This window comes from Durio zibethinus, chromosome 2 (assembly GCF_047325235.1).
Source record: "Durio zibethinus cultivar Kanyao isolate XHJ-2024 chromosome 2, ASM4732523v1, whole genome shotgun sequence".
In the NCBI taxonomy this organism is placed as follows: domain Eukaryota; kingdom Viridiplantae; phylum Streptophyta; class Magnoliopsida; order Malvales; family Malvaceae; genus Durio; species Durio zibethinus.
In genome coordinates, this window is record NC_143163.1 from 6855559 (window position 1) to 6870644 (window position 15086).

At 32.6% G+C, this 15086-nt stretch overlaps 1 pseudogene across 1 annotated transcript; it reads right to left on the reverse strand.

The window, feature by feature from the left end:
* Nucleotides 1-411: 411 nt before the first annotated feature.
* On the reverse strand, nucleotides 412-6503 carry LOC111309132 (BRASSINOSTEROID INSENSITIVE 1-associated receptor kinase 1-like; annotated as a pseudogene). Its single transcript, XR_016332082.1, has 10 exons — nucleotides 6325-6503; nucleotides 6163-6234; nucleotides 5506-5649; nucleotides 3768-3839; nucleotides 3594-3662; nucleotides 3380-3459; nucleotides 2782-2907; nucleotides 2365-2700; nucleotides 1583-1977; nucleotides 412-968 (listed from the first exon to the last, which is right to left on the reverse strand). The product of XR_016332082.1 is annotated as a BRASSINOSTEROID INSENSITIVE 1-associated receptor kinase 1-like (transcript).
* Between the last annotated feature and the right edge of the window lie 8583 nt (nucleotides 6504-15086).

The window sequence follows — 15086 nt, forward strand, 5'->3', positions numbered from 1 at the left end:
TTAATGATAAATTTATTAATTTAAAAATTAAAAAAATATTTAAATCAATCACTTTTAATATTTTAAAATTTACTTTTTTACGTATAAAAAGATAGATAATCGTGATATATAATTATTATCTGAAAATAATAAATTTTATGTCAATATAATATATTTTTCACTGAAACAAAGTTTAAATGTTATAAAGTTTAAATATTTTTTTGGCCATCGAGTTAATTTTAAAATTTTGTACAACATACAACTACATATTCAATATAATTATTCTTTATAAATAAATATTCAAGTGCAACTTATGCGGCGACCACAATCCTCGCTTACTGATAAAAAAACCAAAAAGGAAAAGGCCTTTATCCCTCACAATGGGCCTTTTGGTAAATGTCGAATCTTGTTCTTTTTGAAAATTAGCTGTAATTCAGGAAATGATGGAAAATAATTTACTGTGGTATGTAAATTACAAAAACAGGATAAACGGGGCCAAAAAAGAAACCAAAATGAAAAACTATATGCGCAAATGTGAACAATGCGAATCTAAAATACAAAACCAACTCTGCCTGAAGACCTTCTATTTGCAGAAGTGGTCATCTAGGACCAGACAATTCATCTGGAGAGATGTGAGATGTGGAGTCTGCAATTATCCAATTAGCATTCAGGTGGTGGGTATGGTTAAACTCTTGGCTGAACGTTTCTTCCTCCTCCCACTCTTCCCATCTTTCAGCCAAGCCGTCCAAGCCGTTATGGTTAAGCTCTTGGCCAAACAATTCTTTCTGCCACTCTTCCCATCTTTCGACCAAGCCATCACCCTCCAGCATCATGATGACTTCAGACATCTTAGGTCGTTTCATTGGGAAGCCTTGAGTGCACAAAAGAGCCACCTGGATTAGCTGTTCCACTTCTTCAACTATGTAATTATCCTCAAGATCCAAATCAACCAGCCTTTCCAACCTCCTGTCTTTCACAAGCCATTTTACCTGAAATTTCAGGATTGCTGTCAACTTGAAGGGGAAAAAAAAGAAACAGAAACCATTTGTACCGTCGATAAGCTTTACTTGAATTTGACATAATTGCGGTTGACAAAGATGTGAGTCTCAATGGCATAAAAAAAAAAAAAATTGCAACAAAGATCAATGTCAAGAATGTAGTAGTTAATTACATAGGCTTCCAAAAACCATTTGTTTTAAACCAACTTCATTTAAAAACAAGCATACCCAAAATTAGTGAACAAAAAGGATCTTAGGAACCCCCACGTATCTTGACTGCTAGCAACTTCAAGAAAAGAAAAGATAGCATCACCCAACAACTACTTTATATTTTCTTTTTCCCTCTTCACCTTGTAGAGAAAACATTTTCAAGTTTCAACTATTTCTACTTTTCTGCTTTTGCATTTTCACCTTGCAAGGAAAATAAAATAGAGCTTCACTGTGTTATAAGGGTAGTTCTGCTATACTGTACTTTTTATCTATTGCTTTTGGCCAACCAAGTGAAACAAGAAATGAATAATTCCAACACTAGACAAGAATGACAAAAGTCAAACTGTGAAATGCACCACGATTGAGACACATGTAATAGGAAAAACAGTACATACCCAGTCAAGCAACATGACATCATCATCATTTGCAAGCCGAGCAAGATTGAAAGCCTTCTGTCATGTAATGAGTTCAAGAAGCATAACACCATACCCAAAAACATCAGTTTTCTCTGATGACTTTCCAGTTGATAGGTATTCAGGAGCTATATGACCAATTGTGCTACGAACAGCAGTTGTCACATGAGTATCTTTATAGTCCATCAGTTTGGCCAGCCCAAAGTCTCGAACTACTGCTTCAAATTCCTCATCCAACAATATATTTGCAGCCTTCACATCACGGTGTATAATCTTAGGATCACAATGATCATGCCAATATGCAAGCCCCCTTGCAGCTCCCAGCGCAATCTGTTTCCTTGTAGCCCAATCAAGTGGTGATTGAGACTCCGGACGCTCTAGAGAATGTAAAAATCAGATGAATAGATGGTCCATTGTAACAAGAAGAGATCACAAAGTATTTGGATTCCATGAATTTCTCAAAATTCCACTTGGATTCAAAGACAATCCACATTTACCAAATGTATGAAATTATCAAAAGAAAGTCCAAATGTTTTGGAACAAGATTAGGATATGTGACCGGTAGTTCAAAATTTCTTCTCAAACTGCAGAAACTATAGAGCAGAAATTGATATATGAAGCTCACACAAGAATAAATAGTTTACATCTGAAATGAATTGGTAACCAGAAGAAAATATATAAAATAAATAACACACATAATATAAATGCAATGCATAAACAGGAAACATGACTAAAGAAATAATTAAGGAAACAGCAGCCGGTACCTCTTAAACAGGATGCAACACCACCATTAACCATAAAAGGATAGACTTGCAGCTGTTCTGTAGGGGTCATGCAAAAGCCACGGAGACGCAGCAAATTCCGATGCACAGCCATACTTATCATTTCTACCTCTGTTTGGAACTGCAACTCTCCAGCTTTAGTCTTTTTAAGTCTTTTTACTGCCACTAGAGAACCATCAGCCAAGCGACCTGTATAAACTTTACCAAAACCACCTCTACCCAGAATGTTTTTGTTGCTAAAGTTATCTGTTGCCACTTGTAGTTCATGCAAAGAAAACCTTTGAAGTTTTCCCAAATGAACTTCTAGGACCTCCTCAACCATAAAGAAAATTAGAAAAGTGAAGACATGCATACGACGGCATGGTATCAATTAAAACTATCTTTTGAAAAATCACTAACCAGGTACATTAAAGAAATGATCCTGTGGTTTCCTTCTACGCCTCCAAGCAAGTAAAATTGCAGGAGCAGCAAAAAACAGCGTAGCTCCAGCAGCAACTCCAGCAATAGCACCACTGGCACTATTAACTGCCAGTATAAGTTAGATAAAATATAGATACTGCCAAGACACCTGTAACGCGAATACTCATAACTATTACTAGCATTTTCGGCTGGTAACAACACCAATCCAGGAGGCAACATTTCAACTGAGAGAACTTCTGGGCTGGGGGTATTAGAGGTGGAGCTCATGTTCTAGCCCACTAAGGAACATAAAGCCGTTCCTAGGTACATCATCAGATTTTAGATCTGAACTCAAAGGTAAATTCTTAAAAATTAGACCCAGATGTAAGGAAGTTCAGGATGTTATATACTCAACCTACAGCGATTCTTAGTATGTTACAGAAACATGGTAATACCAAAACAGTTGTTAATGCAAAGGAGAATTCCAAGGAATACCTCAAGAAAAAGAATAAATACTAATAAAAGAGAAGCAGACCCCGAAGTTAGGCACAGTTTAGAGTTATTAGCAGTGATAATAATAATAAAATCAAGAAAAAACCTGATGGAGTTGAAGCTGTAGGTGAGATAGGAGGTGTTGGAGCAGGTGGAAGATTATTCAGTCGATTATTAGCAAAACTGTGAAAAAAAGATGCAGCAATTTAAGAGACTGGCCTGAGAGTATTAAATATAAAAAAATGGGAAAAAGCAGTGGTGATGAGGGTCAGGAGTCAGGGGTGATAGGGTGAGAGCAGAGCAAAATGAGATAGCATAGGATAGGAGTTAATGCTGAAAAGGAACCATTAACTGGAATATCACCTACTAGCTGATTGTTTGAAAGATCCCTGCATCACATAATATAACATCTCACACAATTAATACGTTGTTCTAGAAGTTAAGGTTGAACTGGCTAATGCGAAAAACAAAAAAAATCAGACGGCACCACTCACAGCACTTGCAGTGACTTAACAGTAGTTAAGGTCCTAGGAATTTGTCCAGACAATTTGTTGTTGTTGAGACGCCTATTCCACAGAAAGAAAGCATTAATTATATTGCATATTGATGAGATGACTAGAAATGTAACGGATAAAAACTCATGCTTAGTGAATAACATTAGCACGGATATAATTAAAAGAAAAAGTCTATGGCACTAAAGAAACCACTTTTGTATCTATATAGCCCATATCACCCAAGCATAACTGGCCCGACAACTTTTTAACCCAAACCATGTGGCCCCCAAAAGATTAAGCTCCAGAGCTAATAATAATTGACTTGGATCCTTATATGGGTTTTAACAATGACGCTCACATCAGATGTAGGATTGGTATCACAGCCCAACCACTCAAGTTCTTGATGTCCACGTCAAGGCAACATATCACGATCACAATTAACACCCACCCCACAATGCCAAGATCTCACTAGCGCAAAATGAGAGCCCACAACGGGCTAGTTTCTGTGAGTTATGATCCACTGTGAGCCAGAATGTCATGGTTTTATCCACAAAAGGCATATCACAAGCGAAGGTATAAGTCTCACGTCTACCTAAGGAGGGATTTGGGGGATTACAATGTCATCACCAAGAATTCACTCAGTTTAATGTTTTCCTCCCGTTGGTTGTTACAGTTGATGTCCAAGCAAGATCATGAATAAAGAAGAGAAGACAGGAATACAGTACAGAACTTCGGAGTTAACACCAACAACCACAGTGGAAGGGATTTTGTATTTTGGATCTTAGCTAGTCTTTGGTAACATGATGGTCCATTTGTAAGTTTGTTAGATAAAAGTTATCCTTTCTGGAAGCTCACAACTAAACCAATGGGTTTTTCAGCAATTAAAAAGTCCTCTCAGTTCAGGGAAAGTGTCATTGGTAGTTTTAGGTTTTTATTCCTGACCTAATAGGTTTAGCAGTCCTAATCCAATTATGTTTAGCTAAGCCTATGCAAATATTATTATCTCCTTTTTTTTTAAAATTTAGTAGACTTCTAGAATGATGCATACTGATAAATTCTTGGAGGGCTCTAAAGTTATGAAATTAAGATTCCATTGGATTGATATTTTTGCTATTTGCTTTTTATTTTTTAAAAATCTCTAAGCAAAAGCAAAACAGAAAACGCAATATCATAATAGATTTTAAATGGACAAAATAGCTTAAAATGTGAAACCAATTATAATATAATTGGTCTATATAGAAGTAGGGTCATGCATTTTATCATCTAAAATATCTATATATTTTGTCTGCACTCTACAATCCTTCAAATTTTTAATCGCTTTTGCATCTAAATGCGCTTTTTGTTTTTAAAAGCAAATAGCAAAAAAGCTAACTAAACGGGGCCTAAATAATTCCTTCGTCTTCTCTGTATTGCTAAAATGTTCTGAGTTGGGGGAAGGGTTGAAAGACATGAATTAAATTTCAGTATCCCAATAGGTTTACCTCCTATCCACTCTGTCCTATAAAAACCTACTAAAAGAACATTCTGCATGCGTAGGAAGAGAAGAGGAAATACATAACATAACATATTATAAAGCATATACATTTCTAATAGTAAAACCATTTACCAATCCAATTCAGCAAGCAATATATTAACGCGTAAAAGTGTTTAGATATACTAAAACACATATGACTAGAAAGCAAGAGAACAAAGAAATTAGATAAATTAACCACATAAAAAATGTAAAATAAGTTCGTACAGGATACGTAGTTTTGAAAGCTTGCGCAGAGTAGTTGGAATGTTCCCAGTTAAAGCATTCAAGTAAAGATCCAAGCTCACCAAGTTTATCAAATTTCCAAGCTCATCTGGGATTATCCCAGATATGTTATTACCATAAAGCCCCCTGTGCTAAAAAATTGACTTAGTAATTCTTGGACAAAGTCACAAAGGAAGTTCGATAGAAGCGCATAATTCAAGTATCTTTGTGTGAAATGTGCAACCAAATCCAATGGAATGCAACCATCTTCATGATTAAGCCTAACCAATCAAAACCAGAACATGGAGAAAAAAGCACACAAAATCTGTGCTCTCAAATATTTTTATTTTTTCTAAGGTTGAGTGCTGGAGTTTCACCCTGAGTTTAAACTCAGGTATTTTTCCAGCAAGTTATGATTATTCGATTTTATACAGTTACAAATTTAAGAAAAATGATTCCCAATGAAACTTATCTACTACAACCAAATCTTGGAAAAGAATCTAAAGGAAGCCCTAAATAATAAAACAAGTCATTAATTATTTGGCAAAGCATGCCGGTGTTCTGTTTTTCCTTTATTTATTTATTTACCTTTTGCTGCTTAAAAGAATTCTATCAATGTGGAGCAGCATGTAATCACCAGGGCAAAAGCTATCCACTTACAGATACTGCAAATTCATAAGCTGCCCGATCTGTGGAACCAATTGACCAGATAGACCCGAATTCCCAAGATCACTAAATTGAAAAGCATTTATTAAGCCAAACTAGATACTCGAAAGTAACATCAACTGCAGTAGCAAAAAGTTATATCATAAGAAAACTTACATTCTTGTTACACTTTTTTCACTATTACATGTGACATGAAACCATGTGCAGGGATTAACAAGGGTTGAGCCCCAACTTTGCAACACATTATTTGGGTCAATCAAATTGGTCTTCAAAGAATTCAAAGCATCACCTGTTTCATTACATAAACCGAAAACTCCAATGGATATTAAATCATATTATGAAACAATTTAAACTGTTGGGATGGGCCAAAACTCCACCATAAGTTGAAAGGTTCATCACAATAAACGTAATACTAACGTTGGACATTGATGAAGAAAAAGCGTTGGTTAATTTCACCTAACTGAATATGGAGAATTAGAACGTAAATCAAATCCAAAATTTTTGCAGAAATTAATCATTACGAAGCGTGCAACTATCCCGTCAGTCAAGTCACTTAGTGCACTGAGGCTAATTGAAATTTAAAACAAGCAGTCAAGCCTTTTGCCACTTCTAAACCAATCCAAAATTGCTACTAATTTCTTCTAATTTGAATCTCATAAAAAAATCAGAATACAAAAATAAAAAACTAATAAAAATGAAAAAATTTATATAAAATAATTTCATCATTTCAATATATATATATATATATATTATTTAAATTATATCACATAATCAAATTATTAAAAATTATTTATTTATTATAAAATAGTTAATTTATTTATTAAAATAAATATTTACTATTTAGTTAGTATAACAAATAATTAATTTTTTTTAATAATAGGATTATATAACCTCAATTGTTTCATTCCGTCTTTTCCTAATATATAAGTATATAGATTTTTCAACTACGAAAATATTATATTAGAATAGAGTTTTTTTCTTTCTTTCTTTTTGTAATTTTTATTTTTATTTTTATTATCAATTTTTATTGTAAAATTTACATAATTAAAAAAATAAAAAATAAAAAATAAAGAAATCAAATAGGGGTAATATGTGAATATTGTAATTGATGTTATTTTTTATAAATTTTATTTAATTAAAAAATAAAAAAAATTATAAATGGTGCTAGATGGATATTCTCATTTAAAGAAATATATAAATATATATAATTTCATATATTCATAACAATGCTTGAGAAAAAGTATCCTAAACACGTTTCCATGATCTCATTTCTTTAAAAAAAATTAAATTTCATTTGAATTCAATTTTTGATTCAAAAAAATTATTCCTTATTAGATTAGGATAGATTGAAATTTGTTAAATAAGAATTATTTTAACATCTTTATCGATTAACATTTTTTATTTTATCTAATTAAAAATTGAGAGTGTCACGTGGCCATTTCTATTGTCCTCATTTTTTTTCATAAATTAATTTAACTTAAAAAACCATAAAAACAAAAGAAAAACATAAAAGAAAAAATAAAAAAATAAAAAGAAAATAAAATAGAGTTCATTGGGTTAGAACATGACATTCCATTTGAGCTTAAAATATTACTATATTAAACTAAGATATTAAAAATTTACCCAATTAATTTACAAATAAAAAATTTAGGAAAAAAAAAAGAAATAAACATAGAAAAAAAAAAGAAAAAAAAATCATCGAGACTGCTATATAAACATCCAAATCAAGTTAAAAATATTAATATCTTAAAGTAAGTTATAAAATAATAACTTAATTAATAAAATACATATATATAAATATAAAATTAAATATATAATAAAATATAGATAATTAAAATATTGTTTTAATCAGTAATATCAAATGGAGATCACGATAAAACTTTATAATATTAAAAAATATTTATCAAATATTAAAAAAAGAAAAAAGAAAATAATTAATTAAAAAAATAAATGATTTGATATGTGACATACCCTATCTACACAAAAAAAATTTAATTTAAAATATTTATTAAATATATAAAAAAATGAAAAAAATAGCAAATACATGGCATAACTTTTGTATCATGTGAGTAAGTAAAAAAATTTAAAATCTAAAAAAGTATTTATAAAATGTAATAAAAGAAAAAAAAGCAAAAGAAAAAAAGGTAAAAAAGAAAAAAATAGTATCAAGTAAGTCCCACTTTTAAAATTTTAAATGAAAATTTTATTAAATATAAAAAAACAAAAATAAATAAATAAAAATATTTTAAAATTTTATATAATTTAACAAACAGTAGTGACACATGACACACGAATTAAGCTTTGTATAAAAAAAATTATCTAATGGATAGATTTAAAAAAAATTGTAAAAAGAAAAAGAAAAAATGTGGTAAAACGGGTCCAACCAAAAATAATTGAAATCTTAAAAAATATATTTATAAAATTTTTAAAAAAATAAAAAAATCTGAATAAAGAAGACAGAACAATTTAAAAAATAAAAAACAAAAACAAAAGAAATTGAGGAGCTTGTGGCACATGGCATAATAAAATGAGAGAATGGTGTAAAAAACCTCAACCTCTTATGATTTTGATTTTAAAAAAAATTATCTCTTATTAATTGAGATAAATCGAAATTCATTTAATACAAATGAGTTCGTAAATATATTTATTTAATATTTATGAATAAATTTATTTAATTTAATTAAACGAGTACGAATAATTTATTATTTAAATAAATAAATAAAAATAAATAGAGTAATTATTTTAATAAATACGAATTAAATATAAATATCTTTAAAAATAAACGAGTAAATATAAATATATGTTATTTATTAATGTCCAATTCGCTTACAACCTTAGAAGTGTCAAGTGGACATTTTTAATAGTCTCATTTTTTCATAAAATTAATTTAATTAAAAAAACCATTGAGGACTGTTATGTAGCATTCGAGTTAAATTTCATGCAGAAATAAAATTGACCTAATGATGAATTTTAAAAAAAGAAAAAAATTATAAAAAGAAAAAAAAAACTGGAAAAATGGGTGCCGTCTAAAAATTTGAAAATTTGAAAAATATATTTATAAAATTTTTAAAAAATTGAGAAATTTTTTTTAAAAATCTGAATAAAAAAATAGAAAAAGGAAAAAACGGCAAGAAGATAAGTTGTGCCACGTGGGAAGAAAAGGGAAACAATGTGGCTGGTAAATTGGCAAATTAAGTGATCCAAGAAAATGAATGACTATTATGATCCGGTTCTAACTAAAAGGGCTTTACAGGTGAGATGGTTTCATCTAACCGCAGTTAGGCTTTTCTTCATCACTTAAAAGAAATTCGGACCGTTCCAGCTCCAAGCCTAAGACTTTTAGGAGCCTTTGCTTACTTAGACCATATAAAAAAAAGATTATCAGCTGGGGAATTTAGAGCTGCAGAGGCCCATTGGGCAGTGGTCAGCCTTGGATCCTTAGAACTTTCTCAACTCTCTTTCGTTCACGGGGAATCAGGGGAATGAATGTACCTGCAGTGGTCTCTGATAAATGTAGTTTTATCTGTTCACACTTCATATACGGGAAGATTCTCTTTTCTTGATTAGGGTTAGACCTCACTCCTATATCTACTCCACCATCCCCCAAAAGATAATGGGAAGGGTCTTGAAGGGCTATACCACCAATGAATCCACCATAATCCCACCGGATTTTATTATTTGTACTACTACTAGAATATAAATGTTTCTCCAGGGTTTTGTCATGATGTTTACATCATAAATAGAGCAGATAAACTCCCATGATGTATCAGTCACAGGTTCATTAGAAGCAACTAGGAATGATAGGAAAAATCCCAAAGTCCCACAATATCAACTAAGTGGGAGCCCCCACAAGGCGGAAAGAAAAAACTGGTGGGGGCTATGAGACAGCTGATCAAGTAGCAGTGTAGCTTCATTGCCAAGTCAGTAATTATGTATTGGACTATAGCCGTCAGCCAGGCACACACTCGGGGGACACAGACAAAATAGTCCTACCCTTGTGAATTAATCTGAGTCATGAATTCAGGCTCTCGTGATCTCTCTTTTTCTACATATTTTTCAAATCCTTTAGCATTATTATTCTTCAATGCATCCACATAAAGCTTAGGATAGAGTCAAGAAAAGAAAAAGAAAAAGAAAAAGAAAATAGAGACTGACCAACCACCACCAAAAATGCCCAACGTACAATGATTTTGCCATTGGTTAGATGATTACTTTGTGAATGGGAATCAATCAATGTTGCCCATGTGAGTTTTAGTTGCCTTTTGGGCTTAGGAGAGAAATGGAAACATCCTAATTACCTTTCCATGCTTAACAAGTTTCCAAAAATCAGCTTCATCATTAGTGGCCGGAATCTCTAGATCTTGACTTATAAACACCAAAATTTTGTCCCATCATCAAATTTATTCCAAGGCCCCATTTTCTTTTCTATTAATTACTAGTTTTTTCAAACCTAAGCATGATAGTCGTTTTTGTTTTTCTCTCTTCTAATTTCATTAAAATTTTTTTCATACACATTGCATTATTATCTGCATTTGTAGACACTCAATTGGGTTCTGACCCAGATCAATTGGGCCTGACCTAAATGGGTAAGCCCAATGTAATTTTTACTTTGTATTATTATTGTTTTTTCTTTTCTTTTCTTTTCTTTTGTATTTTATGTATTTTATTATTTATTATTATTATTATTATTATTATGTATTAATATATGTATATCTTTATTTATTTATTTATTTATTTTTTTCTATTAATATTCCTATGTATTTTATTTAGTTATATATTTATTATTATATTATAATTTATTTATTATTATTATTATTTTATATTTTATTTATTTTTATATTTTTATTTATCTAATTATATATCTATTTTTTTATTTATCCTATAATATATCTTTTTTTATTTATCTGTTCTAATTATCTATTATTATTATTTTTATATTTATTTGATTTTTATTTTAGAAAGTTGAGATTGAAGCTGAAGAATCCTACTGGGAATGTGGATTCAATCAGAAGAGTCCAGATTGGATTCAAAGATTGAATCCCCGTCCAAAGAGGAATTGGGATTGATCAGAAACTCCTGATCAATCCCTATATAAAGGACCCCTGGAACAGATGCTAAACACACAGAAAACAGTGAGCAGAGCTACTGATTTGAGAGAAAATGAGGCGTATAGGAAGCTAAGAAAAGTTTAAGAGTGTTCTGGGAGCTAGCAGAAATGTTTTAGAATTTTTGGCGATTTTTTTTTCTGGGAATTTCTGGAAATTCCAGATTTCGGTGAATTTTTTGACGAAGTTTGAATTTTTCGGTGAAAATTCCATCCAACCTTGAAGTTTTCGGTGACCAGCCCAGTTTTCGACGAAGAATCCCAGAAACCTGTGATCTTCCGGTCAACTTCCGACCAACTTCCGGTGAAATTTCCAGATTTCGGTGACATTTTTCAGAATCCGACGGAAATTTCACCGGTGTTCTTCAACCTTTTTAGAGAGAAAGGAGAGGAAAAAGGAAGAAGAGAGAGAGGGGGGAGGAGCGTTCTGCCGAAAAACAGAGGGAAGTGCCTTTTATACCTTCTCAAAACGATGTCGTTTTGGCCTTAAGTAACCCAGAGGATCCGTGCGTTTTGCCGAGATCCGACCCGACCCGAGCATCGACCCATTTTCTGACCCGCTCGTGCCGTCCCCCTCCGAGCCAAGCCGAGCTGAGCCGAGCTTCCGAGCCGCTCCCCCGAGCCGTTTTTTCTTCCTTGAGTCGAGCCGAGCCGATAGCCGAGCCGCTTCAGGTTTTTTTTTTGAAATTTTTTTTATTTTATTTATTAGATTAGATTTATTTAATATTTTTTATCTTTATCTTATTTTTATTTTTGTTTTACTTTTCTTTATTTTTTTATCTTTATTTATTTTCACTTTTATTTTGTTCTATTTTCTTTAAATAAAAATAAAAAAAATATTTTTGGAGAAAAGTTGAAAGTATCAATTTTTCTTAAAAATAAATTTAAAAAAAAAAGATTTTTGAGGAAAAGTTGAAAATATCAAACTTCCTTGGAAATCAAAGTTTCAAAAAAAATATTTTTGAGAAAAAGTTGAGAGTATCAATTTTCCTTAAAAATCAAAATTTGAAAAAAAATATTTTTGGGGAAAAGTTGAAAGTATCAATTTTCCTTAAAAATAAATTTCCAAAAAATATTTTTGAGAAAAAGTTGAAAGTATCAATTTTCCCTACACAAGAACAATCATTCTTTCCTTCCTTTCTATTTTGATTTTGATTTTTCTTTAAATAATCCGACGACGGAGCCTCTGCAAGTGAAACAGTAGTTTTTCTTACATACTCTTGAGGTGAGGGAATTTTCTCAATTTTTTGCTAAAAGTATTAGAGTTAATTGAGAATAATTTCCAATAATTAATTACTTGGTAAAATTTTAAGGCTCATTGGATAACATAAATTTCAGCTGGTACCATCTTTTGATGGACGTTGTGAGGGTGCTATAACCTTTCTCACACGTAATCGAACTCCCGAACCCTGTTCTGGTTAGCAGACCTGAACCTATTCTTTTAGGGACCCTTAAACTTAGGTGTCCCCTGAAAAGACAGATTCTTTAGGTGGCCAATCGCACCTAAATAAAAAAGATTGGTGGCGACTCTCTAAAAGTCAATGTCTAGCGATAGATCTCAGGATCTAGACGTTATGACAGCTTGGCGACTCCACTGGGGACCTTGAGAGTCAGGCCAGCAAATAATTTGTGTTATCCAAAAGCCGAATAAAATTGAACCCTTCTGTATATAGGTGTTATTATTCATTCATGTTTATTTGCTTTGTTAATTATGTCATTCATGTGCATGTGCATAACATGAACTCTACACCCGAGCTCTGTCCCTCTAGGAGGGAGTAAAGTACCTATTACTTTCGTGAGGTTTAATGCCTCTGCAGTGGCTAGCGAAATACTTCCACTCAAATTGAACTTTTTTCGCTTGTAGCCTGTAATGGGTAAGGATTAGGGTGCCTTACTAGTCTGTGATGGACAAAGATGTAAGAACAATTTGAGGACCTTTAGACTCTGACCTTAAAACCGCATGTAGTGAACCTTAAGAGTGCCTACACCTAAGATAGAGCCCTTTCTACCCAATGATAGATATACCCTAAAATTAGGACACAAAAAGGGTGTTTGTCTAATCATTTTGATTGTTTAACTTTGTGTATTATTTTTATCATATGTAAAATTATGCATCAGCATCACTTTCATTTCATCCATGGGACTAACTATGTTGTTTGTCTGATTGTATGCATCTGCATTATTTTCATGATTATGTTTTAACACAATCATTTACATTCATTTCATACTAGATTTCATTCAGAAAAATGTACATTTCATTTGTGTATCAAAGCATCATACATAAGGCACAGCATAACATTTCTAATCATGGTACTCAAGGTCCGAGGATAGCTCCATCTAGTGAAAACCCTGCTCATCCATACAACACAAGATCTAGAGCAAGGCAAATGGAAGAGAAAAGTTCTCATAGATTTGAAAAGCTAGAAAAAGCTCAGGAAAAGATTGAAAGTGAACTAAGCAAGATTCTGGATGCCCTTAATAACATGAATAAAGGAAAATGAGTTGAAGGAAGTACAAGCCAGCAAGAAGTGGCTGACCCTTTGTACCCTTCAAGTTTTGGCCCACCTCAAGCCCAGTCTACCCAAGAGGTCCCACCATAACATTTTGCATATCCAACATGTCCTGGAATGCCATCAGCTTTCAACCCAGGGCAGTATAATAGCTATATAAATCCTGTCTTCACTGAAAAGGTAGCATAACCAATTCCTGATCTAGATGATGTAAAAGAGAAAAAGAAAGAAAAGATAAGGGTGAAAGCTGAGGAAAGCTCCAAAATTAGCATGCTAGAGCAGAGGCTACGGGCTGTGGAAGGATTTAGCTTTTATGGGTCAGTTGATGCTGCTGGGCTCTGCCTAGTTCCTGATGTAGTTATCCTCCATAAGTTTAAAGTATCGAAATTTGAAAAATATGACGGTACAAAGTGCCCCAAAACCCACATCACCATGTATTACAGAAAGATGACAGCTCATGCACATGATGAAAAACTTTTGATGCATGTCTTTCAGGATAACTTTACTGGTTTTGCTGCCAGGTGGTATGTTCAATTGGATAGGACCCACATTCGCTCTTGAAGCGATATGGCTCATGACTTCATCAGTCAATATCAACACATTATCGATTTGGCTCCTGATCGTTTGTCTTTACAGAATCTAGAGAAAAAGACAAATGAATCTTTTAAAAAATATGCCCAAAGATGAAGAGATATAACTTCACAGGTACAACCTCCACTGACGAAGAAAGAGACCACAGTGCTGTTTGTTAGCACTTTAAAACCTCTCTATTATGAAAAGATGATAGGGAATGCAACAAAAAATTTTACTGACATGGTAATCTCTGGAGAAATTATTGAAAGTGCCATAAAAAATGGTAAGTTAAAAGGAGGAGAAACCAAGAAGGCATCAGAAAAGAAGAAAGCTGAAGCTCAAGCTGTGAGCTTTGATAGACAACAATTCAGGGGTTATCAACCCTATCCATCCCCAGGTTACTCTCCATACTATCCTGCTGTGAACAATGCCTCATCCTACCCATACCAGCTAGTTCCACAACCACCTTATTCATCCACTTATCGATCAACTTTTAGCCCTCAAGATCTTACATACAGTCTCAACATTCAAGCTCCTGTAAGAACCCAAGTTCTCCCTATTAACCCAACAAGTGGTTCATGAGAACAACGAACTACTCGAGAAAAACTTATATTTGATCCAATCCCTATGACTTATATAGAGTTATTTCAAGAACTCTATAATAGCCATTTGATTACCCCCAATCATATGGAGCCGCTTAAACCACCCTACCCAAAGTGGTATGATCTTAT